Consider the following 24,451-nt stretch of genomic DNA (forward strand, 5'->3'; position numbering starts at 1 on the left):
GCATCTGCGGCCTTGCCTGGTGTCTACTGTTAGTGGTGTTAAGTAACCACCACAAAGCTCAAAAGCTCTAAAACAACAAGAAAAAGCAAGGAGCCAGAGCACGTGTCTTTTACTTTTTACCCACCCACCACACCTGCCCTTCCCAGTCAGCCCACCTGACGGCCCTCCTAACCCTGGAACCCTGCGTGCATGCTGTCCTACCAGCTTCTCACCAAGGGAGTTGTGTTTTCTGAACGCAGGGTGAAAGACACCAATGTGCAACCAGTGCATCACCCAGTAATACTCAGTATGTACTTGATAATGTTCTAACACAGATACACTGTTTTTGGAAGACTACTATGAAATGAAAGGTAGTATGTCAGAAATTTATGAATGAAAAAATTACTCCCATCACCTTATTATCAATATGATTCATTCATCCGAGTCTGCAATATAAATGTGCTGATAGAGGTTTTTAATGGCTTTCCAATTAATTACTACATATTCACCCATTCCTGCAATGACTGATTTGCTCAAAAAATACTCATTGAATTCTAGTCATGTTAGCTCTCCAGAGCATGAACAAAGGTATAGCCTCAATTCTCAAAGACAGATAATTGAGAAGCTTGCTAAAAAAATTAGGATTTTTCATGTCTTATCCCAAGAGACATGGCTCCAGTAAGAATGGGATACCAACAGGGAATCCATACTTTTATCAAGCACCTCTGGTAGTTCCACTGCAGGTGGCCTGGGAACCAGACTTTAAACAGTGGTCTAAGGCAGGTCAGAATATATACAGGAATAAATATTCAAGGAATCACCTGAAAGTCCAAATCAGTGTCAGTGAACAGGACCACAGGACTTCACTGAACCAAGAAACCTGGTCACAGGCACGTGTAGAAGGTGGGCCTTACAGGAGCCAATGACAAAATGCGAAACCTGGATAAATGGGAAGTAAGTAGGTTTAAGGCAAGCTAAAAATGCTCTTCAAACACAGAGCAAGGGAATCCACTTAACATCTCAAGGATGTTGTGCCCGATTGCCAAAAATCAGTATCTTGGTTCTTTAAGTCTCATTTTTTTCCAAGCTATTCTTCAGAACTACCCAAGCTACATGGATCTAAAGGATACAGTATCACAATTTTAGGAGAGACACTTACAAACACTGTATTTCATTTCTATTATGCAGCTATAATAATTTATTGAAATTAAAACATGAAGCAATTTTAGAGATCATAAAATCTCCTTATTCGGTAACTGTACAATCTGAGGGCCACGATGGCCTGGTGACTAGACCCAGGTAACACACATCATGAAAGACAGAACTGGGGCCACAACCCAGGTCTCCTGGTTCCCAGCTCTTCCAACACCATGCTATCCCAAAATGCTTAAAGTCAACATTCCAATTCATCTCTAAGTTCTCTGCAAAGGCCACTTCCTGAACTCTGATACAGTTTCATGCAGTTTGGACAGAAGGCATAAGGGGAGGAAAAAGGCTATTTAATTTTCTAGAAATTAATTAAAACATGGATTTTATAAACAGCTGGTATTCCATATCACCGTATGCTGTGCTTGGGCGAGAGTTACTTCTAAAAATATTAAAGCTGTTCTGATGGAATTAGATCTGAGATCGATTCTTAGCTGGCAACCTAGCTGAAGCCCTGTTTCACACTAAAGATCTATAAAAGGGTAGCTGGCAGAATTTCATCCATTAATAGTGCCCAATATGCAATTCTCCCTTTAGTTAGACAAAACCTACCTAGAACTTTTTTGCTGGAAATTAAAGCTACCCATTAAAAAAAATCCTCCAAACAAGCTATTAAGTTTTCTAGCTTCAAAAATATGTTGTTACTCTATCTCTTCTCACCTTAAGATCTTCAAATCAGGGTCAAAAAGACTGAAGTCACCCAGGCAAGCTTCTCCTCATTAGGTGAGACCCTGACTTATGCATACATACACACACAGCCACCCTCCCTACCTCCGTCCAAAACAGAGTTGTCTGGCCATCTCCAGAGCTAGAGATATATTTTTAAGTTGGGCACTTGGTTTGAGAAATAGATTTATGTTCCTACTCTTCTTCCAGCCAATTAAAAGGTTCTACTTGGGTTGGGGCACTTAGGGAGGTGATGGGGCAGCGACAAGAGTCACAGACTTGTGCTTTGTATGGCAAAAACACTTCCTTAGCAGGAAAGCCCTCCTCTGAACCAAGAGAGCTTAGAGCTATTGTATCTCTTGTATACTCATCTTCACAACCAGCCTGTGTGATGCTGGAAAAAAGGAAGAAATGGGAGCTGTGAAGGGGTTAAAGCACAGAAGAGGAAAGGCTAAAAGCCAGACTTTGCAGACCACTACTGTGTTACTGAGTCACTAGACCAGTTGAAAAAAAAAAATCCCCCAGGTTCATGTGCAAAAAGCCACAGGGCCACTCTGATGCCAGGTGTCTCTTCAGCTAAGGCCATCTGGAGCCTCTGTCTCAGGAGGTTTACCTGGGTTTTATCTTTTGTTTACAGAATTATCACAGAAAGATGGAGGGACTCAGTATGATGACGAGTACCTTTACTTTCTCAGAGAGCCAGCAGGCACAGCCACAGCAATTTCTTTGAACTGATGATATTCATAGAATTACATACAAATTATGCTCCCAGAATTTAAATCCCTGAGCTTCAAGCTTATATTTTTCATGTCAATGTGACTACATTAAATACATCTTGTAATTATGATTAATTATTATTTTTAATTTTAAGAGTCAGATAGCAGATGGTGTCTGCTTGCTAACACTACACTTGTGTTACTTTTCTCTCCCCAGCAGAATCGCTGCAGGCAAGAGGCCACAGTTTCTGGTCCTCACTTTCAGAAGAGTTCTCAGCTGGGCCAGGAATGAAGAATCCAGCAAGTGTTTGGGGATGGAGCCCCTTGCGAGAGCTCTGGCATTATTCCCCTAAGACCAGGCTAGTTCTCTGCCTCTCATAGATGATGAGCTGAATGCAGCCCCCAGGCACTCTCTGTGCTTAGGGTGACTTACAGCAGCACTGCAGGATGCCTGAGAGGGGGCAGAAATGGAGGGTGTCTTGTTGGGGGAGCTGATACAATGACAGTTGGTGTTTGTGTTCCTTGCGTGTACTAGAAGAATACTGGCTTTGGAATCTGGCAAATGTGACTGGTGGTCCCAGGTCCCCTATTTAATAGCTTGAAAGCATTATTTAATGCTTATCACCTCCCGTACAGGGAACCGTGAGATGAGATGAGAGGAGGTGCCCACAGCATGTAGTCCAGGGCCTGGCACTGGAGAGAGTCCAAGAGAAAGAGAGCCGTCCTGGCTCAGAGCACTGCTCAGGGAAGCAGGCAGCACAAGACCGAATATGCTGTAGTAAGAAGAGACCATTTTCAAGGCCTCCTCTCCCTGGATTCTTCCACAAATTAAAGGACTCAGACACCTACGAGGGACACATCAGGCAAGGGAAGGTGGGAAAAACATACTGGAGACCATGCATTGGAGAAGGGCTGTCAAACAACTGAGAGAATCTGCAGAAAAACATTTGTACACACATACAACATTTTGCATTTCATCTCAGTGGATCCACAGACTCCCCAAGACCTTCTTATTTGATGGCCTTCAATTCCTTGGTGAAGGGTAGCTGGTATGTATCTTGAAGTAACTGCACTATATCGTCACTATTTTACAATAATATCATCACTGCCACTTGAAAAATCCAAGCTCATGAGCCTCCAACTAAATAATGAAAACAAAACTGGAGCAGGAAATAAATATGAGAGATGGAAACACAGCCCAACTTCAGCCATTCTGAAGCTACGCCTCAGGCTCAGCCCATTTCTGAAGCTTTCAGAAGGACAGTGCTGTGGTTCTCTAACCTCAGGCCATCTCCTCAAGGGCCCCTCAGAAAGGTTCCCCTCGACATCACTGCGGGAGTTCCCAAACCTGGCCTCAGGCCAGAGGAAATGTGGAAATACTCATACGGGGTGAGATCCTCCTGACACACCGTGCCAGGCAGAGGTCAGAAGCCACCCAAGACTGCGCCACCCAGGCACACACACACCGGCTCCCACAGGCACCATCTGCTGTGTCCTACGGCCAGAGAAACAACAGGACATCTCTCCTATCCCCGCAAGAGAGCCCATCAGCTCGGATGAGCAGGATGAGGTGAGGAAGTCAAAAACAAAGACAAGGAGAAGAGAACAGCTTTTCTGTTCTGCTTCATCAACCACAGAGCTGTCAGACTGATTTCTACTGTTTCCCCTCACTGCCTTCGGATAACCCTGGGGTTTGGACATATTTCGTGGGTCTGGTTCTCCATAAGGACACAGAATGACCCTGGCCTCTCTTTCACTTTGAAAAATTATACCCTTGATCTGTGAAGTCCCAGACAGGAAGTTAAGAAGGAAGAAATCTACCCTCACCAATTTCCACACCTAGGCCACTTCTAAAGGGCACACTTACCTTCTTCAGTCTTTGAATTTCCAAGACCAAGATGAAGGGGTGTGGAAGTGAGAGACAGGAAAGCTGGACTGCAGTCCTGGTTTTTCCACTTACTAGGTGCTCCCCCTTCAGAAAGTTACTCTTTTTGCCTAGCCTCCTCCCCTGTAAAACAGAATTAATCTTTCCCTGATTACCAAACAAGGTTACTGTCAAGAGCATCCCAAGGAATCCTTTTTTAATAGCTCCAAACAGACAGAAAACATCAGTTTCATTGAGAAAAATGAAGAGGGGTGGACTTAAAAAGAAACCATATGCTCCCACAGCCCTGAAACCATGATTCTGCTCATTCTGCACAGTGGTACAAAGTCTGGCTCCCAGACAAGGATCCAGTCAACAACAGCCATGGACTCAGTGGCATCTGCAAACCGCTCTCACCCACCGAGGAGCCAGAACACCCTCCCTTCACCTCCTCTACCTGTTCCTTCACAAGCAATGATCCAGTGTTACAGGAAAGTCTATAGAGCTTGGTAACAAAGGGACAACTAAAAATGCAGGCATGGGAGAGGACCAGAATACGAATGGCACTCTCATTAAGATGCAGGCCAGATCCTTTCCAAAAAGGTATGGCCAGAGGCAAAGGGACACCATCTGTCAGGCTAACTCCAGCCAAGGCGTACAAATAAATGCAATAACAATCTTCATCTCAGAGGTACTCTGACTATATATTCTTCATTTAACAACTGCAAATCAAAGCTGTCCTTCCTGACTACCAAACAATTTCTACTTCATCCAAATTCCTCGACCAAGAACTGGCAGTTTCCAAACCCTGAGCCCAACACTCCATACAGCAGAGAGGATCACTGAGAACATGCACCTTCAGGTGCTGTATCCTTTCTCTACCAAAAGAAACCTGGGCTCCTCAGAGAAATGGCTGATTTCAGAGCTGGGGCAGAGTATGGAAAAGATGAGCCTGGAACATCTTTTTATGCCAGAAAGTAAGAAAAGGTCTCCAAAAAGGAAATATCACATGGACACAAAAGCCAGCTTGAAGGGGCTCCGACTGGCCAAGTCTGGGGCAATTTAAGCACCAAATAATTGAAAGAATTAGAAAATAGGAATTCATGGCTCCATACCAATAACTGATTGACAGACAGACAGACATTGAAGGGAAGGCTCTTGCTTACAGGAGAGTGCGGAAAACTGACTGGTAAGTATGGAAGGAATACCGAGTTGGAATTTCATGATTTTGTACCCATCACAGAAAAGACTGGATCCAGTAAGAATCACCAATGGGATGCTAAATATTGCCCTGATTTTGATGAGAAGCAGGATATTTGCAGGATCTTAAAGTGTCTCCCCATAGTTTTATTTTTCCTCCTCTGCAGCTAGTAAGCAAACAGTCAAGAAACTGGACCACATCTTGACCGAGTGATTAAAGTTATCACCACCAAGAGGACTTATTCACCTCCAGATCTGGTGTCCCAAGAAGGACACAATACCACCTATGCAATATTCCAACTAAGACTGTATAACCAGAATCTGTCCCTGAGGAAACATCAAACAACCCCAAACTTAAATCCATTCTATTTTTTTTAGGTGGGAGGATATATTCCTATAAATTGTCAATGTCATGAAACACAAAACAAGGCTGTGGAAATGCTTCAGATTAAAGAAAGCTAATGAATGAAATAAAATGACTAGATCCTGTATTGGAGAGGAAAATATTACAAAAGACATCATTGAATTAACTGGCCAAGTCAGAATATGAATGCTAGATGTGATTTAAGAAAAACATTTTAGCAATTGTTAAATTTCCTGAAGCTGACAATTATACTGTGGTTCTATGAGAGACCATCCCAATTCTTAGGAAATAAATATTTAAGTAAAAAGAGGCAAAAGGTCATGATGTATGTAATATATCTTCAAAATGGTTCAAAACATACTGTGTGTGTGGATGGGTGGAGGTGTATAGGGGTGTGTCTGTGTAAAAGGAAAATGATAAGGCAAATAGGGTTACATTTTGATAGCAGGTGAATCTGGGTAGAGGAGACAGTTACTCTTTGTACTTGTTTTCCCGTAAGCTTGAAATTATTTCCAAGTAAAAACCAAAAACACATGTGCCCTCATTCTCTGATGATATTCTTGAAACCTTGCCCTGTCATACCTTCCATAACAGCATTCTCTTTTGGACTTCCTACTTCCTCTCTGACTTGTCCTTCACAGGCAATTCTTCCATTCCCTAAAACTGGGAGGACTCTTGTTCTCAGCCTACACTCCAGCCTACAGAAAATCCCAGGCAAGGTTCGAACTCCACACAGACACACCACCACGTAGGCCCACAGTCCCCACCACTCTACCCACTGGACCTCTCCATCTAGATTCCCACAGGCCCCTCACCCGCCACTCAGCACTGACAGAACGCAGCTTCCAGGTCTGCAAAACACTTAGACTAGCCTGGGGCCTGAGAAAGCAACACTGCCGGACACCAGCCTCTGACTCCTCACTCTTACTCCCCACGAAGAGGGGCACTCAGGTGGAAGGGCAAGGGGAAGGAACAGAAGCAGGCTCTGTTCCTTGCTTTCCAACAACAGTCAGCTGAAGGAGAACGATGACCCATGAGCTCCAGGGAAAGGGGAGAACTGAGGAGACAGCCGGGATAACCTCACTCTGCAGTGATGGCGAGGAAAGTCCGCACTCTCAACAACATGCCACAACTTTAGGTCTTTTCTCATGCCCCAGGCACGTACGCTGCCAAAAGAGGACCCCGCAGCTCAGGCTCAGGTCCACTGTTCTTTACCTCCCACAGCTGCCTCTCAACCTCCCCATTCTGCACATCGGGTCATCAGGGTTCCCACTTTCTCAGGGAACAACACAGGCCCAGGGCTGCATCAGAAAACCACAGGTATTAGTCAATTTGAATTAATATCCTTTCATGCTTTACAGTCGGTATCACTTTATTTTTTTTGGCCTTTGTAAAGGGATAAAAAAATAAAGTTGAGGACATCTCTGATGATACATAGGCATGTTTTATCATATGAAACACAGCCCACAGGTAAACAATGAATCTGGAAACAAGAGATGTTTAACTCACAAGTGGCTTGGGCACCCAATTCCAAATGTCCCCATGGGAACATTTTTAATCAAGCTGCTTCCTAAGAGATCCCCGCCCTCTTAAGAAAACTACTGAAATTACTACCCAGCTTCTGGCAGATCTCTAAGAACTGGAAGCTACCTCCCATTTGGACTTTGCAGATGGCTTATTTGCATATTACAATTCTCCCAGTTGATGACTGTTTGGGGGGATATGGGAAGAAGCAGATGGATGGACAAACACATTTTTCTAATGTGTCACTTTGGCAAGTAAGTAGGCTAATAAGTAACCCCTGAATTATAAACTTTTATCACAACTTATATGCAAAGTCATTAAAAGGTTACAAGGAGGTCAGTTTATAAATGCAGCAAATTCCAAAAGGACAAAAAGCCTAATTCTAGTTCTCCCAAAATTTCACTTGGGAATAATCAAAAGAAGCCAAATCCCATGGCTCTGGAGGCAGGTATTAACAACTTCAGGAAAATTACACAAAACAGTGATATTGGCAGTGGAAAATTAAGGTGGACAAATTACAGAAATGAAAGGTTAGAGAGTAATGTTTTACAAATCTGAGGCCAGTACTGGCATAATTCTAGTCAACAAGTTATCCTAATTTTGCCCAAAATAATCAGGCAATTTATAGTAAAATTTGTTTTTGTCCTGAATTATCCACATAATGGCTTCAATTCTCCACTTATCATACAGAGACAGGCAAAATGCACACTGAAGAACAGGCATCTTTTACTGAATTCCAGGTGTTCATGCTATTATCAGCCAGACTTTGGCAGACAATCTCAAATGACTTTGACTATCATCCTGACATCAACACTTTTAGACAGTTAAAGAACCATGATAATCTCCACAACTTTAGCTGATTAGATGTATAAAAACTCTTATGAATATGTGATCAGATATTGATTAAAATGAAATAAAGTCAGTATACAAAAGTCATCATTTGATTGTGATTATAGGATATTTTATAAAAAGAAGGAAGTGAACAATGGTGTCACAAAAATCATCAGGACAACATCCTGCACATATCTGGTACATGTAAACTAGCACAAGAAAGTAATTCTTCAATATGTACTAATATCCAGCAATTCTCATTCTTTCTGATCTACCTCCAAAGAAATAATACTGAATGATGGAAGTGTTTTACACACATTCACTATAAAATTATCTACAATCTAACTAAAGAAAAATGGCAATATTATATCCCTTCACAGATTGGTTATAGAAATAATGTTACAACCACATTACAAAGTTGTCTACAAGCATTAACAATAGTTTTTAAAAGGGCATTAAAATGACATAATTAAGTTTGTACATATTCGATACATGAAAAACAAAGCCATCAACTGAAACTTTGTTGACATCTGTAAAAGCTGTAAAACCTTCTCATAAACTACATGTAAATATTTAAAGAAAATGACTTTCTGATAAATAAACCACCTGGCCAAATTTCTGAGAGCCGAAGCTAGTAACTCTCAAATATTTTGGAGATAATGGCCTTCTGGGCTTATCCATCTTTCAGACCCCTCCAGTGTAGCCAGTCCAAGCCTAAAATCATCTCCTCCTCCCCCAAAACATGTTGCTCCTTCTCCCCCAGTCTTCCCCAACCAGCTGAATATACCACCATCTAGCAAGTCTCTCAAGCCAAAGAACTTAGGCTTCACATTCCCGTCACATTCAATCTGATACATTGGCTAAGTCTGATGAATTCTACCTTGAAAAAACTTTCTGATCTTCCATCTCTCTCCAACCCCATTGCTGGATCATAAGCTAAAGCCACCATGTTCTCATGCCCAGATTACTGCACCAACCCTCTACTGTCTGCCTCTCAAACTAGTAGAGTTAGGCTTTGCCTGGGTTCAGATACTGACTCTGCCACCTAGCAGCTATATGTCTGTGATCACGTCACTCACCTTCCCTGAGCTCCTGCAGATGATCATAGTACCCACCTCACAGGGGTGCCATGCGGGTGAAATGAATCAATATATGTAAGCAGGCAGAACAGCATCCAACACCTAAGAAGCACTGCAGGTGTCTGCTCTTGTTACTCCTTTTTCCTCACTGCGTCCCCAACACAAAGTACAGTGTGTGGCATGTAGCAAATGCTCTGTAATGTCTACTGAGTGGCTAATTGAGTCCTACACTAAACACACACCAACAAGATTCTGACCAAAACATTTCCCAATGCCAGATATCCTTATTTCTGCCAATACTTCAAAATAATGTGAAATGGAGCCTCAGTTTAACTCCAGAGATCAACCTGAAAAGAAAGTGGCCATAAAATTTAAGTTTTGAAATGTAATGTTTTAAAATTCAGTTGTTGCAACTATTTAATTTGAGTGTTTTTTCCTTGGGAAATTTTTAATTTTAACTCTAGTATCCTGAAAATTTTTTTAATCATAATAAATGTCCAGCCATCTGTCCTATCTTCTCAGAAAACACCAAAATACTACATCTCAGAATCAGAAAAAAAATTGTAACACTCAATGCTGATGAGAGTGTAGTGCTAGTGGGAGTATCTACTAGCATGTTTTGCAGTGTATATGAAGAGTTTGTAAAGAGTCATACACGCTAAGGTTCCCTTTAATCCCTAAAAAATAATAAGAGATGTGAACAAATATTTAAACATAACTGTGTTCTTGTCAATGTTCTATTGTGAAAAACTGAAAACAGTCTAAATGCCTAACAATAGAAGACTGTTTAAATAAATTATGGTTCACTCAACTATCCTTTTAACCCCTCTAGCTGTCAGATTTTGGATGATTTCCTTCTTTGTTGCTGAGTTCAGAAAAGCAGAACTCTGCCATTTACCAGGTATGGGATCTTGAGCAAGTTCCTATGCCACAGTTTTGTCACTTGTAAACGTCAACTACAGAATTGTCAAGACTGAATTAGTTAACTCCTGTAAGTTGAGAACAGCCCTGGGACAAGTACCCCGCACAGGCAGGTGATGGTATGATTTCCTTTTTGTACTTATCAAACTCTTCGCAGGGATCCTATGTCATTTCAAAGCCAAAAAAAAAAAAAAAAAAAAGAAATCAATAAATATCACTAACAGTTTCTAATTTCTTAAAAGAAATCTAATTAGGCAAAAATTTAATTCAATTAATAAATCTATAATCCTTTATCAGGAACCTCTGAGACTCAAAATGTTTTCAAATACATAATTTTCAGATTTAAAAAAGACGATACGGTAATGCATTGACTGTTCAATATAAAACCCTAAGCCAGGTCTGGGCCAGCACCCTACAATTAAAACATGAATGTTCACACAAAATCAAATCAGTCAAGACAGTAAGTCAATGCAGGTGAGGTTTTACTGCTAAATAAATTATTCGGAAACTTTACATTTTCAGAGCTTTTTAAACTGCAGAACTGTGAATAAGGGGCCCTGAAGGTCTATTATCAAATGCTAGCCTCACGGCAGCAGCAACAATCCAAACTGGCACATGGCTGATTAATGCCACTACAGATGCTTGGACGAAAAAACAAATAAATAAAGACGATTTACTAAGTCCTCAACCCTGGCAGGATGTCACTAGAGCAGGTTTATCAATGCAGTGCTACTGACATTTTGGACTGGATAATTTTGCATTGCCCTATAGGATGTTTAGCAGCACCCTGGTCACTACTAGATGCCAACTGCACCTTCCGAGTCATGATAACCAAATGTTTCCAGACACTAAATGTCCCCTGGGGGGAAGGGCAAAATCATCCTTCCTTGAGACCAGGGTACTAGAGAAAAAAAAAAAATAAACTACCCTTCTCTTCTCCACAACAGAACTCTAAACAGCAACTTCTGCTGGAGTGATGCTTCTTTTATTGTCTCCCCACTCTCCTCAACCTCCACTACTCCCCAAACCACAGCCAAAATAAACCCACTGCTGTCCCCAAGTACAACATGATTTCACAACTCAAGGCTCCACCCAGAGCAGGTGACTCCACCTGCCTTCATGCCCACCTATAGAAGACAGTCTGACATACAGCTTTCTCAAGAAGGCACGTCTCACATTAAGCATTATGACCAGAGACATGAGCAATCTACAGGCGTCAAGAAACATGACTCCAAAGGCAAGAAATTTGTCAGCTGAAAAATCCAGTGTTTAGCTAGTTTTTGCTATCTATAGAACTGGGGAGACAGGGAGGAATCACACAGGCAACATTTCCCAGACTGGTTTTTCCCAGAAATTGTCTTGAAAGACGTTAATAAGCATCTTCATATTTGTGATGCTCAAATAAGGTTAAAAATTATCTTTGACCTTTATTTTTGGTTGCTGTTAGTACCACGTGATCACTTTAAGCCTTTAATTGGCTAATTTTTTATGAAGTTTCAAGACAAAATAGAGAACATTGCATTTCCCAATCTTATTTGGACATTAAAGCCCATTTTTCCTTATGCTCCAAAAATATCTACTTCCCTGATGAAAGATCCAAGGAGCACCAGTCTGGGAAACAGTGAAAGAGTCCTACCCACAGGGACAATCCTAAAATCATCTTTCAGCTATTAGTTTCCACTTCCTTCTAAAAAAAATGTACCTATACGTACAGTTTTACAAATTGCAGCATTATTCAAAAGAGCCAGTTGAAAACATTCACCTATAGGGCACAGGTTAAGAAAGTCATGGCATAATAATATAACAGAACACTACCTTGTCTAACCTTCTGTACCATGCTGATGGCATTATACACTCAGAAAAATTAAAGCTGAAAATAACTATATAAACCAATTTCACCAGTCTCTTCAAAACAGAAAAATAAGAAGTTAAGATGCAATAATCCACTAAAACTGCAGGCTCTATTAGCAAAAAAGCAAAACAGGAAACTTAGTCTGTCAAAGATATGATTCTGAAGGCTGATATCTTCTTGTTTTAAAAATAATAAATAAAAGAGAATACTTCTGATAAAGCAGTAACAATATTTTATTTCCCTTCACAGTTTCATAATGATTCATAAGCACTTTGCTCCCTCATTGATAGCCTCCTCCAGCTCCCAGACCCTCAGCCTCCCCTCTCCCCTCCTGCACCGCTTCACAAAAAGAAAAACAAAACAACCACCTCTGCAAAAAATACAACAACTTCTTTTATTAGCTCAGGGCATATGGAACTCGTTTTGGCAGATTTCTCCTCGTTGATTCCAATTTTTAAACGGTATCACTACAACCAATTAAGAACAGTTGAAGTTATACCCATAGATTATGTTTTCCCCTCAACGGAACAAAATGCAGCTGCTACTGCCTGAAAAATGGATCACTGATTCACTGCATATATCCCAGAAAGTCATCATGCCTCTTTGCTAGCTCTGTATGTCTCTGTCACTCTCTGCTACTGAACAAAGGCCTCATTAATTAGGGAGTCTTGCAGAAGGCAGAAGGCAGACTGTCTCGGAACCTCGACTCCCATGAACACCTTTCTGGGTCCTGCCACTGAGCGCAGGTTTTAACCTTCTCATTCACAGAATTACAACCTGCCATGCAGTGGAGAAAGTAAGATGGTGCAAAATTATTTTTCAATCTACGAGAGCAAATTATTTACTGATTAAAATGATTACACTGCCATTTGACTGAATTCAACAAGGTTAGTGGTAACTATTTTTCCTACAGGAAAGATAATGATGTTAATTGACTTCATAATGGGGTAGTGGGTTTTTTCTTTTAATTTGACTTTTGTTCTAAGTTTTTTACAATGAGCATGTACCAATAGAGGGAAATAAAAAAATAAGATGTTACAGGGGAAAATTTGAAGATGAAAAGATTACACATTTTTCAAAAGGCCAAATTTATTCATAGAAAATACAGGTGGTCAATTATATGGTTTTATTTGAGAACTGCTAAAAGGTTCCAGAAAACACTTCTTGCAAAATAGACTTTGGGCAGGTCCATAGCCTCAGCCCTTAGAGGGTACTCACTAGAAAGCCAACGTTTGATTCACCAAATTTTGCAAGAAACACTCAACAATGAGTTGCCACCAGTCACTGAGCACCTGTAAGCAGACAGCACACAGCCAGATTTTCTAGAACAGCCAGGAGGGGCCACAAGGACAGAAGACCCTCAGTAGGGAAAGGAGGGCATTCTCAGATGGACCTGAGAATCACCCTAGTGAGGGAGTGTCATTGGCACCTGGGCACCTCTGTGGGTCCCTGGAGGCCAGGGAAGCTTGCCCTTGTTCTGGAAATGCTGCTTCTAGCCACGTGGATGTGGGAAAATTTGAATCTTAACCTTTCCAGGCCTCTGTTTCTCTATTTATAAAGCAATGGTGTTAATAACAACGATAATAATAGTAATACACAGTGCACAAGGTTGTTAACAATTTTGGTCACCCTTTTTCCCAGAGTTTGACCTACTACAGAAAATAGCTATCCCATCCTAATTCCAAGGTCACTAAAGACACTGACACAGATTTTCAGTGGGCCAGCCCTGACTGCTCCCTGAAATCCAGCCAAGACAATTTCCTTGACATAAGGGTTCAGTCCAAATACAGAGCCCAGAAATAACCCACAAACTTTAGGTCAATTAATCTTTGACAAAGGAGGCAAGAACACACAATGGAGTAAAGACAGTCTCTTCAGCAAACGATGTTGGGAAAACTGGACAGCTGCACATAAGTCAATGAAGTTAGAACACACCCTCACACCATACACAAAAATAACTCAAAATGGCTTAAAGACTTAACCACAAGACAAGATACTATACATTTCTCAGAAGAAAGCACAGGCAAAACATTTATCTAACATAAATCTCAGCAATGTTCTCTAGGGCATAGCAAAGGAAACCATAAGCAAAACGAAAAGACATGGGAGAAAATATTTGCAAAGATGAGACTGACAAGGGCTTAATTTCCAGAATATAGAAACAGCTCATACAACTTAATAAGAAAAAAAACACCCACTCCAAAAATGGGCAGAAGACCTAAACAAGCAATTCTTCAATGAAGACATGCAAATGGCCAATAGGCATATGAAAAAATGCTCAATATCGCTAATTATCAGAGAAATGCAAATCAAAACTACAATGAGGTATCACCTCACCAGTCAGAATGGCCATCATTCAAAAGTCCATGAATAATAAATGCTGGAGAGGCTGTGGAGAAAAGGGAACCCTCCTACACAGCTGGTGGGAATGTAGTTTGCTGTAGCCATTATGGAAAACAGTATGAAGATTCCACAAAAGACTGAAAATAGACTTACCATATAATCCAGCAACCCCACTTCTGGGCATATATCTGAAGGGAACTCAAATTTGAAAAGATATATGTACCTCAACGTTCATAGCAGCACTATTTACAATAGCCAAGACATGGAAACAGTCTAAATGTCCATCAACAGATGACCAGATAAAGAAGCTGTGGTATATTTATACAATGGAATACGACTCAGCCATAAAAAATAATAAAACAATGCCATTTGCAGCAACATGGATGGACCTGGAGATTGTCATTCTAAGTGAAGTAAGCCAGAAAGAGAAAGAAAAATACCATATCACTCATATGTGAAATCTTAAAAAAGAAAAAAGAAAAAGACAAATGAACTTATTTACAAAACAGAGAGACTCAAAGACACAGAAAACAAACTTATGGTTACCAGGGGGAGACAGGATGGGAAGAGATAAATTGGGAGTTTGAGATTTGCAGATACTAATTAATATACATAAAATAAATAAACAACAACATCCTACTGTATAGCACAGGGAACTATATTCAATATCTTGCAGTAAGTTACGGTGAAAAAGAATATGAAAATGAATACATGTATGTTCATGTATAACTGAAGCATTATGCTGTACATCAGAAACTGACACAACATTGTAAACTGACTACACTTCAATAAAAATATATATATACAAGAAAAAGGGTTCAATATCTTTCCTATTTCCTCCAACAGAGGAATGTGGCTAACCCAGTCATGTTAATTTCCAAGACTAAAAGGGGCAAGGATTTTTATCTTTTTTTCCTCTTCTTGGAATCCACACATTTTCAGCATTATCACACAAATGCACAGACACACAACAGCAACTCTGTGGGGATAATGAGGAAGAAAAGAATGCTTGCAACTTGCTGACAATCATCAGCACTTTACAGTACCCTGAAAAAATAGTAGTCAGGTTAAGGAAAGAAACTTACTTCCCAAAGAGATCTGTTTAGAAAGCATGTCCCCAAAGGTTGAAAAGATAGATAAAGGGCATTTTGCCCAGAGCCTTCTCAAACACAGCCAAATGATTGAGTCTACCCACCAAAGAGGGAGAGGGTGACAGAGTATAAAGGAAATACAAAGCCCTTTAGAAAGTGACCACACAAGATCTCCAGTATAGTTGTCAGTCATTTGATTTACCAGGCAGCCACCCAAATAAGGCACTGGTAATTTAGTGGCATTAAGATGAGCTTAGTCAGGGAGGAGAGCAGAGGGAAACTGAAAGCTTTTCATGCGGCTAAAACCAAAATAAAGCATTTCCAGTGACTGTGTAACACCATAGGAGCAGTGAAGTGCTAAAATGACTTCTGTGCAGATATACAAACATCTTGCTGCCATTCTTTTCCTGGACACCAAACATTACATTGCATTATGAAATGATCACTGGAAAGCCCAAGGATCAAGCAAAGATTTTCTCAATCATTAAGGTACTCTTCATGACAGATTTCTTAAAAGGTCTTCAAATATCTAGAGGAAAACAAATGTGTCCTTTATTTGACAAATGAAAACTTCAGAGCTTAGCACAGACAACAAAGGAAAGAGTGCTGTCTTCCTCTGGGAAGCTTAAAATCACTGAACATTCAAAACTGCAGGGAACAGACTGCCTGGGGGAGGGACAATCATGTGGTTTTTGCTAAAAATATAGCTATTGTTGTTATTTATCTGAACACAATATTTTGTCATTTTAATTTTCACCAACATCAGCTGGATATTTTGTAAAGACAGCCAGTTTTCAGCAGCGCATGGATGGCATAGCACTGCTTTCATGGGAAAAAAACAGTGGATGAAAATTAAGGAATCAAAACTTCACTTGGAAAGAAAATGGAAAATAATACTTTTATTTTTTCAACTATAGGCATGTAACAATGCTCCTAGTGTTTCACTGCCACACAGCTCTCAGATCCTAGAGCTTGTGGTGCTGGAAAGCAACAATTGTACTAAGAAACTACTCTTGCTGACTCTTACTGTACAATGAAAAGACTGTCTCAACTTCATCTAGGCTAAGAAAAAAGGCAGCCTCTCCTTACTCCCATTCAACATAAACTCACAAGTAAAATGACAGTAAAAGAAAGAAGTGAAGCATTGAGACATGCTACAACATGGATAAAGCTTGAAACCATCACACTAAATGAGAAAATTCAGACACAGAGGACCACACGTTGTACGATTTCTTTCCTAAGTGAAACGTACAGAATAGGCAAGTCCAGTCCATAAAGGCAGAGGTACTTCCGTGATTGCCAGGGGCTTCCAGGAAGGTGGGTGAGCTTCAGGGGTAATGGCCAGTGCGTGTTAATGAGGATCAAGTTTTTTTCATGGTGATGAAAATGTTTAAAATTTGTTGTGTTTATGGTTGTACAACTCTGTAAATAAACTAAAAACCACTCAATTGTACTCCCCAAATGAGTAAGTTACATGGTCTGCAAATTATATCTCATTAAAATTTGTTATTAAAAATTAAATGTTATTAAAAATTAAACACATTTACAAACATACACAAAATTAAAAGTATCATCTCAGTAACATGTACTCACACTCCCTCTCCTCACTTTAGTCTCAAACGTAGACTCCCTTGACCTCTGTATTCCAGAGCTGGTGCTTCGCAAACTTAACATACATAAGAATGACTGCAGACTTTGTGAAAGAGCAGATTATGATTCCCTAGGTCTGGGGGGGAGCCTGAGAGTCTCCCTTTCTAGCAAGCGATCAGGTGTGGCAATGTGAAGCGGGTGGTGCTGCCCCCACACCACAGATGTTGTACCACAACCACGGACTCATACCATCCTAGAGCACGAGGCCCAAGTCCGGCCACAAGCCACAGCCAGGAGTATCCCAGGAAGGACTTTCTCTCCCGGCCCCTCCCGTGCACAGTGCTACACAGACAGAACGAGCGGCAACCCCACGCCCGCCACTGGGACTTCTTTACACATAGACAGGGCGCAGGCTTGCCTTCTAGGCCGGCTCTGCTGCTACTGCTGCTCTGTTTCACAGGGCATCCTCGGGCACTGAGACAACTTCCTCATACTTTACTACGGGACCCCACCCTACTAGCTGCTGACTTCAAGGAGTTGTTTCCAGGGTGAAATAAGAAAATGTGAGTAAAAGGAGACTAAAGAACCATAAAGTGTTATATTATCTTATGATGGGGAAAAGTGCTGAGAGAGGCAGGTTCTCATTCCGAGTCCCCTGATGGACACGAAAGACAGAGAAGTCAATTCCTGCTGCCTCCTCCTGTGGGCACTGAAGGTAGAGGCCAAGGCAAAGCCCCTTCTTATCCCTTTTAAGGGGGAGAGAGAAGACTTCAGTGACCAAAGCTAACTAGACATGTTCTGAGAGTCGGTACAAGTTTTAGTCCTCATCTTTAGGGTCCTGTGAGAATGTCAGTGTGAGATCACGAACTTAATCAGGAGGAACTTCGTTACCATCATGGGGTCTCAGGTATGATGTCTCATACTCAGTTCATGCACATCTCCAGCACATCACTGCCATGCCATGAAAATTCAACATCTCTGGTTCTGCTGTAGCCAGAAAGAACTGAAGCCAATTAAGTTCTAAATGAGCTTTACCTTCTATTAAATTGTAGATCCCTGAGGATAAAAGAAAACTTATTTCAGTGTAGAATATATTTTAGTTTTCATGATCAATTTCAACCAAAAGCAAAAATAAAAAAAAGAAACCAAAATGTACTATATGTCTATCGTGGACCCATATTTAACCCATAAAAATTAATCTTGCTTTCAAAATCATGAAAATACTCAAGAAATATAGAACTTATGATGTATTTCTCTAAAAATAACTTCAAAAATAAGTTCCAGAGACTTGTAAAAAGCCAATCATCCACTTATTACAGAATAGTCTTAAAACCTGATGGAGTTACTCTACCTCCGTATTTCCTCATAGCAAAAAGATTGTTAAACTTTATGAAATAAGACTAATAAAGTGTATCTTCTATTTGCAAGTTATATTTATATTATAAACCCATAAACACCAAAAACTAATTAAGGAAATCATTCACATTTTTCATACAATGAAATCTGTCATAATGAGTAAGTACACTCTTAGAGAAACAGAGGAAAAAAGTTAATTGCCAATTCAAAACAGATCCTTCACTGGAAAGAAATGAGAGCCTTATTTAACACCCTGGCATTATTAAGAACTTTTCTTTCTCCAAACAGTAATGTTTGAGCTGTATTAACTTTAATGTAAGGAGCCTACAACCTAAAAAAGAGATGAGTAAAGATATGAATTAATCATTTTAAAAGCATTCTTATAATGTAAGAAAAGCCATCATTTTAAGGGGGCATTGCCCTATTTTTATTACAATTCTCCTGTGAGTCAGCAAACTAGCTTATAGAAGACAATCTAAGTTTTTTTTTAATTAATAAGCTTTTATTTTTAACAAAAACTTTAGAAAATTCACTAGAGTTCTTAGAATAGCTTTTCTTGAAAAATTTGCATGAAAATTGTGCTTTCCCCCCAAAGGAAAAAAACATCTAGACATTGCTCAGCCATCACAATGCTAACACCCTGTTTCTTTTTAAGTGTATGTTTTAATAGTTCAAGGGCCTTCCCAAAGTTCTTGCTTCCCACTATAGGGTGCATTCACCCCATGAAAGTCACTGTAGTCATTCCAAATATATCGAACACTGAAACCAATCCAACAGTCAAACATCTACTTTTATGTATCTCTCACCCTAAATCATAAACTCCCTGAGAACAGAAACAGCCCTTTCACTCCCATTTTTAACTCCCCTAATGCCTGAGCCCAGCCCGTCAGCCAGAACAGACTGTAAACAGAACAAAGCCCTCTGCTCCCACACAGCACTGATCAGAAAAGATCATTTGTTATCACGTCCATAGATCAAGTGATCAGTTAAAAGGATGAAAAGAAAGGAAACTATCATTTGCTGTTTGCCAGAACCCAGTGTGCATTTTGGTGTTTAGTCCTTTCAATATACCCTGAGGAAGCTGAATTTTGAGAAGGCACTGTTGCCAAGCTTGAATAAGGTGGGGCCTCAAATCAAATCCAGGACCAGAGAGTTAACACTGCATTAACACACTGACCCATTTAGTGGTACCAAGGGCTCCACCCTAACTTAGCAAATAAATACTTGAGCAGTACATTTGCATCAGAAAGCACTTTTGTTAGTGGCCTGCAGATCTCGGGGCAGCAAAATGACTCCGTGAGCAGCCCAAGTGTGGTACATCTTGCTGTGGTTTCCAAGAGTCTCCCACCGCCAGTGGAAGTCCAGGCAGGGGTGAGCCAGGAAGCCCACACCCTTCTCAGGGGCAGCCTTACCGAGCTCAGCTGCAGCTCTGTAACATGATCTGCATAGCTTTCTTCTAGAGAACAAAGTGTTTTTCCCACATTCTCAACAATTCTCCCCAAACCACTTTCCAGTACGTGTCCAGGGTTGCACACTGGAGATTCACAAACTTGCTATGGCCCAAAGATCTATATTTGTGACCCACAGATGTTTTTTAGACCTTTAATTAGTTGTCCTCCTAAAGAGGAGCCACACTAAGCTCACCCCCATGGCTACAGCTGCACCCAGCTCCCCAAACCCCACCTGGCAGGCTTCACTCCACCCGCATTTGATGTGTAACCCCTGCCACTGTCACAGTTCTACGGGTTCAGAGACCAAGACCCAGAAAGTGCTCAATGGGTCTGTTTAAACACAAGACTGGGTATCTTGGCTCCTACTCTTGAGTCTCATCTCTCCTTCGCAAAATCCCAGAAAAATTTCACCTGAGCTATCTATCTACTTGGTTCTTGGGTTGTACAACCCTGACTACCTGGATCCAAACTCTAATTCCTTCTCATATAAACTGTCATCTTAAGCAAGCTATAATCTCTCTGCACACCACTGTCACATCTATATTTGGGGATGCAGTTAGTAACCTCTTCACTGGGCTAGAAAATTATTGTTCATTAAGTGCTCAGTAATGCTGGTTGCTAACACCTGCTGGACTAAAGCTCACTGAGGGCAAGACCGTATCTTCATCAGCTCTGTACCCGCTATTTCCCAAGAGTGAGATACAGAAGTAACAGATGCTGGGATCAGTTTACTATCCTAGGTAAGGATAATGAAAGAACAGACCACCTTTAGGTGTCAGTGGGTCACCTGGATCTCCAGTCACCAAAACAGAGCTCCTTTGCTAAAAATTTGTAACTTTTCAAATTATTATGAATTCAGAGCAATGCAGCCACTTTCATGGAATTTTACGTGTCTTATATCCACTAGAACCAAATTCTATTTTCACTTTGATGTTACTGAAAATAATTCATGTTTTGCCCCACCTCATTTCAACCTCAAATCCAGCTTGACAACTCCTTTGCTTTGAGCCTTGAATAATTTTATTTGCCTTCTGGAAATGTCTATGTAAGGAGAGACAAGGAAGAATCATGAAAGCATAAGCAAGTCTCAAACTTCAGGTCTCTGTTCCTAACAAGACTTTCTGAGGGAATGCAGCTTGAAATATCACTGTGCTTCATCCATCAACAAACTGTCATGTCACTTGATAAGTTATGAGTCAAAATAAAAATACTTGTTGCTTCCAACCTGGCTGGAAGAGAACTGGGTGAAGGGAAACGAAACAAGTTTATCAATGTTTCCTTTAACAAGTTTCTCTCATAAGGTCTGACCATAGAGAGGGCTGCTTTCAAATTCAACAAAGATTTTATTTCTAAATAACGTAACTTCCTCAGTAGTTTACGCACAAGTGCAAATCAGGTCCCCACCCCCCAAAAAAGGATTCCATTTTAATTTCACAGATGAGCTAAAGGGAAAGAAAAACCTTGAATTTCTTCAGAGTAATAAACAGTTCACGTTAAAGACATCCAGCACTGAGCACAGATATTTGGGACAGAAGAGTATTCAATCAGTAATGAAATGAAATGAACTGTATTTAATCCCTGAGTTTGAATAATCAGTTTGTGATGTCACCACATTTCACACAATTATTTTCATGTAATTTCAACAGAGGCAATTCTGCTATGGGCTGAAAGAAACAATACAGCAGACAAGCTCTCAGAGCCTGCTGGAAGTTTTAGCCATTCGAATTTTGAAGAAATGGGTCAAAATTACAACTGTACATCCTATAATATGACAAACATATACAGACTACAAATTGTGAGCCTGTAAAAACTACTGTGGGAAAGGCCCTATATGATTTACTCCATTAAACTATTTGCTAAATATGTCATTGTTTTAAAGAGCCAGAGTCAAGTAATCTTTTTCCCTGGACACACAAACTCTCCTCCTCTAAATCACCCGCTCTAAGAAGAGGAGAAAGAAAGGGCATCACTGGTGAAGGTTCCTGGGAAGAAGCACTGTGTTTCTGGGGTGCTTCCCAGGAGATCACAGTGAGGTCCCATTTTAAACCGCTGGCACTCCCTCTATATTGCCATTTCATGACCAGAGAAAAAGCTGCCTAGACAAGAAGCTAGACAGGATACATCTTGAACATATCTCAACATAATAAAAGCTGTATACGACAAACCTACAGCCAGCATAGTACTCAACAGTGAAAAACTCAAAAGCTTCCCACTAAAATCTGGGACAAGACAAAGATGCCCACTATCACCACTCCTATTCAACATAGTCCTGGAAGTCCTAGCCACAGCAATCAGGCAAGAGAGAGAAATAAAAGGGATCCAAATTGGAAAAGAAGAGGTAAAAGTGTCACTATATGCCAACAACATGTTACTATACATAGAAAATCCTAAAAGGTCCACACAAAAACTACTAGAGCTGATCAAAGAATTCAGCAAGGTAGCAGATTACAAGATTAATGTTCAAAAATCAGTTGCATTTCTTTACACTAAAGATGAATCAACAAAAAAAGAAAGTAAAGAAACAATCCCCTTTAAAATAGCACCCACAGTAATAAAATATCTGGGAATAAATCTAACCAAGGAGGTGAAAGAATTATACACAGAAAACTATAAACCACTGATGAAGGAAATTAAAGAAGACTTTAAAAAATGGAAAGATATCCCATGCTCTTGGATTGGAAGAATCAATATTGTTAAAATGGTCACACTGCCCAAGGCAATCTATAGATTTAATGCAATCCCTATCAAATTACCCAGGACATAATGTCACTGAACTGGAACAAATCATAATAAAATTTATATGGAACCATCAAAGACCTAGAATTGCCCGAGCATTACTGAAGAGAAAGAAAGAGGCTGGAGGAATAACTCTCCCAGACTTCAGACAATACTATAGAGCTACAGTCATCAAGACAGCATGGTATTGATACAAAAACAGATATATAGACCAATGAAACAGAACAGAGAGCCCAGAAATGAACCCACAAACTTTTGGGCAACTAATCTTCGACAAAGGAGGCAAGAATATACAATGGACTAAAGACAGTCTCTTCAACATTAGGCAGCTCAGACTTTGGGAAAATATTAAGCTTTCCCTTCACTAGAGAGCATCAGTTAAATCTGATATAAACTTCTCAAACTGGTTTTAGCTTTCTGCTTCCGACATCCAACTTCTAACATGACTAACAAGGAGATACCCAATTGGTACAGCCATGAGCCACTAAAGCAAGAAGTCTAGAATGGTTCTCATCAAAAGGGAAAGTAGATGCTTCTCAAGCAAAGGAGAGGCTAATAATTCTCAGTACAGGCTGCATGGTGGTACTGCCTGAGTTTAACTGGTCTGGGGAGGGTTGAGGTCTGAACTTTCTTTTTTAAAGCTCACCCAAGTGATGCTAACCCAGCAGTGAGGGCTGAAACCTACTGGATTAGATTACTTGAAGAAAGAATAAGCCATTAATGAAAGTGATCATGTGGTCAAGTGTAGAAATTTTAGAGCAGATAAAATAGTTGACTTTGATGAAATTTGAAGTCCACTTCCTGCCTGGGCCTGATACCTGATCCGGGAGAGTGTGCACCACCCAGAGAGGAAGCCACACCCCCTGCCCACTCTGGCACCAGAGTTTTAAAGTCATTCAGGATTCACCCGGTTGGGATGCCCACAATATTGAGAAGCTGTTTAACTAGGTATGTCATTGACTACGACAAATCTCACCTCGTGAATTTTTTGATATGCAGTTTACCATATGTATGTCACTTATATATGAACATTTATGTATACTCTGAACACAAACACACACATTTAAATAATACATAGTAGAACCACAATGCTGGCCCCAGTCCTCCTCACCCAGGAGCTGCCTGAGCTAAGAGGAACATCTCCGCCTGGTCCTTTTCTAGTTCTCAGGGGTGAGGATGGCACATGGACTCTACAGGGTGGAGCCCCTCCAGGGCGAGGTCGTTTCAGTCCTCTTTACAGCTCCAGCCTCTCACTCTGGCTAGGTGCCCAACTGATCCATACTTGTTCGATACATGAGTTTGCCTTGAGCACAAATGACCTTCCTGGTTACCTTAATTTTGGATGAAGTTTTCCACGATAAGCTAGGAAGACTGACAATTAAAAAAGAGCTTAAAAAGAGCGAACAAGACTAAGAGTTGGTAATGAGGGGATGCTCACCATCTGGGTCAGAGACAAAAGTACTTGTGAGATAACACTCTGTCCCGCCTTAAACAGAGCCAAGTCCTACCTGCAGGCTGAGGGCCAACTTCTGAGGATAACTGGCCCAGAGGAGTCGGGGACCCCTTCCTCAGGAGGCCCCGGAAAGCAGGCCCAAGAGGACACATCTGCAGCCTCAGCCCTTGATGAGAGTTTAGCATGTCTGCTCTTAGAGCCTGTGAGGCCACCTGCCCACAGCGCCCTC

General features: G+C 40.7%; 1 protein-coding gene across 1 annotated transcript in view; it reads right to left on the reverse strand.

The window, feature by feature from the left end:
• Positions 1 to 24,451, reverse strand: part of SH3GL2 (SH3 domain containing GRB2 like 2, endophilin A1) — a 170,707-nt gene that overhangs the window by 121,764 nt on the left and 24,492 nt on the right. The window lies entirely within an intron of this gene.

This window comes from Camelus bactrianus, chromosome 4 (assembly GCF_048773025.1).
Source record: "Camelus bactrianus isolate YW-2024 breed Bactrian camel chromosome 4, ASM4877302v1, whole genome shotgun sequence".
Taxonomy (NCBI): Eukaryota; Metazoa; Chordata; class Mammalia; order Artiodactyla; family Camelidae; genus Camelus; species Camelus bactrianus.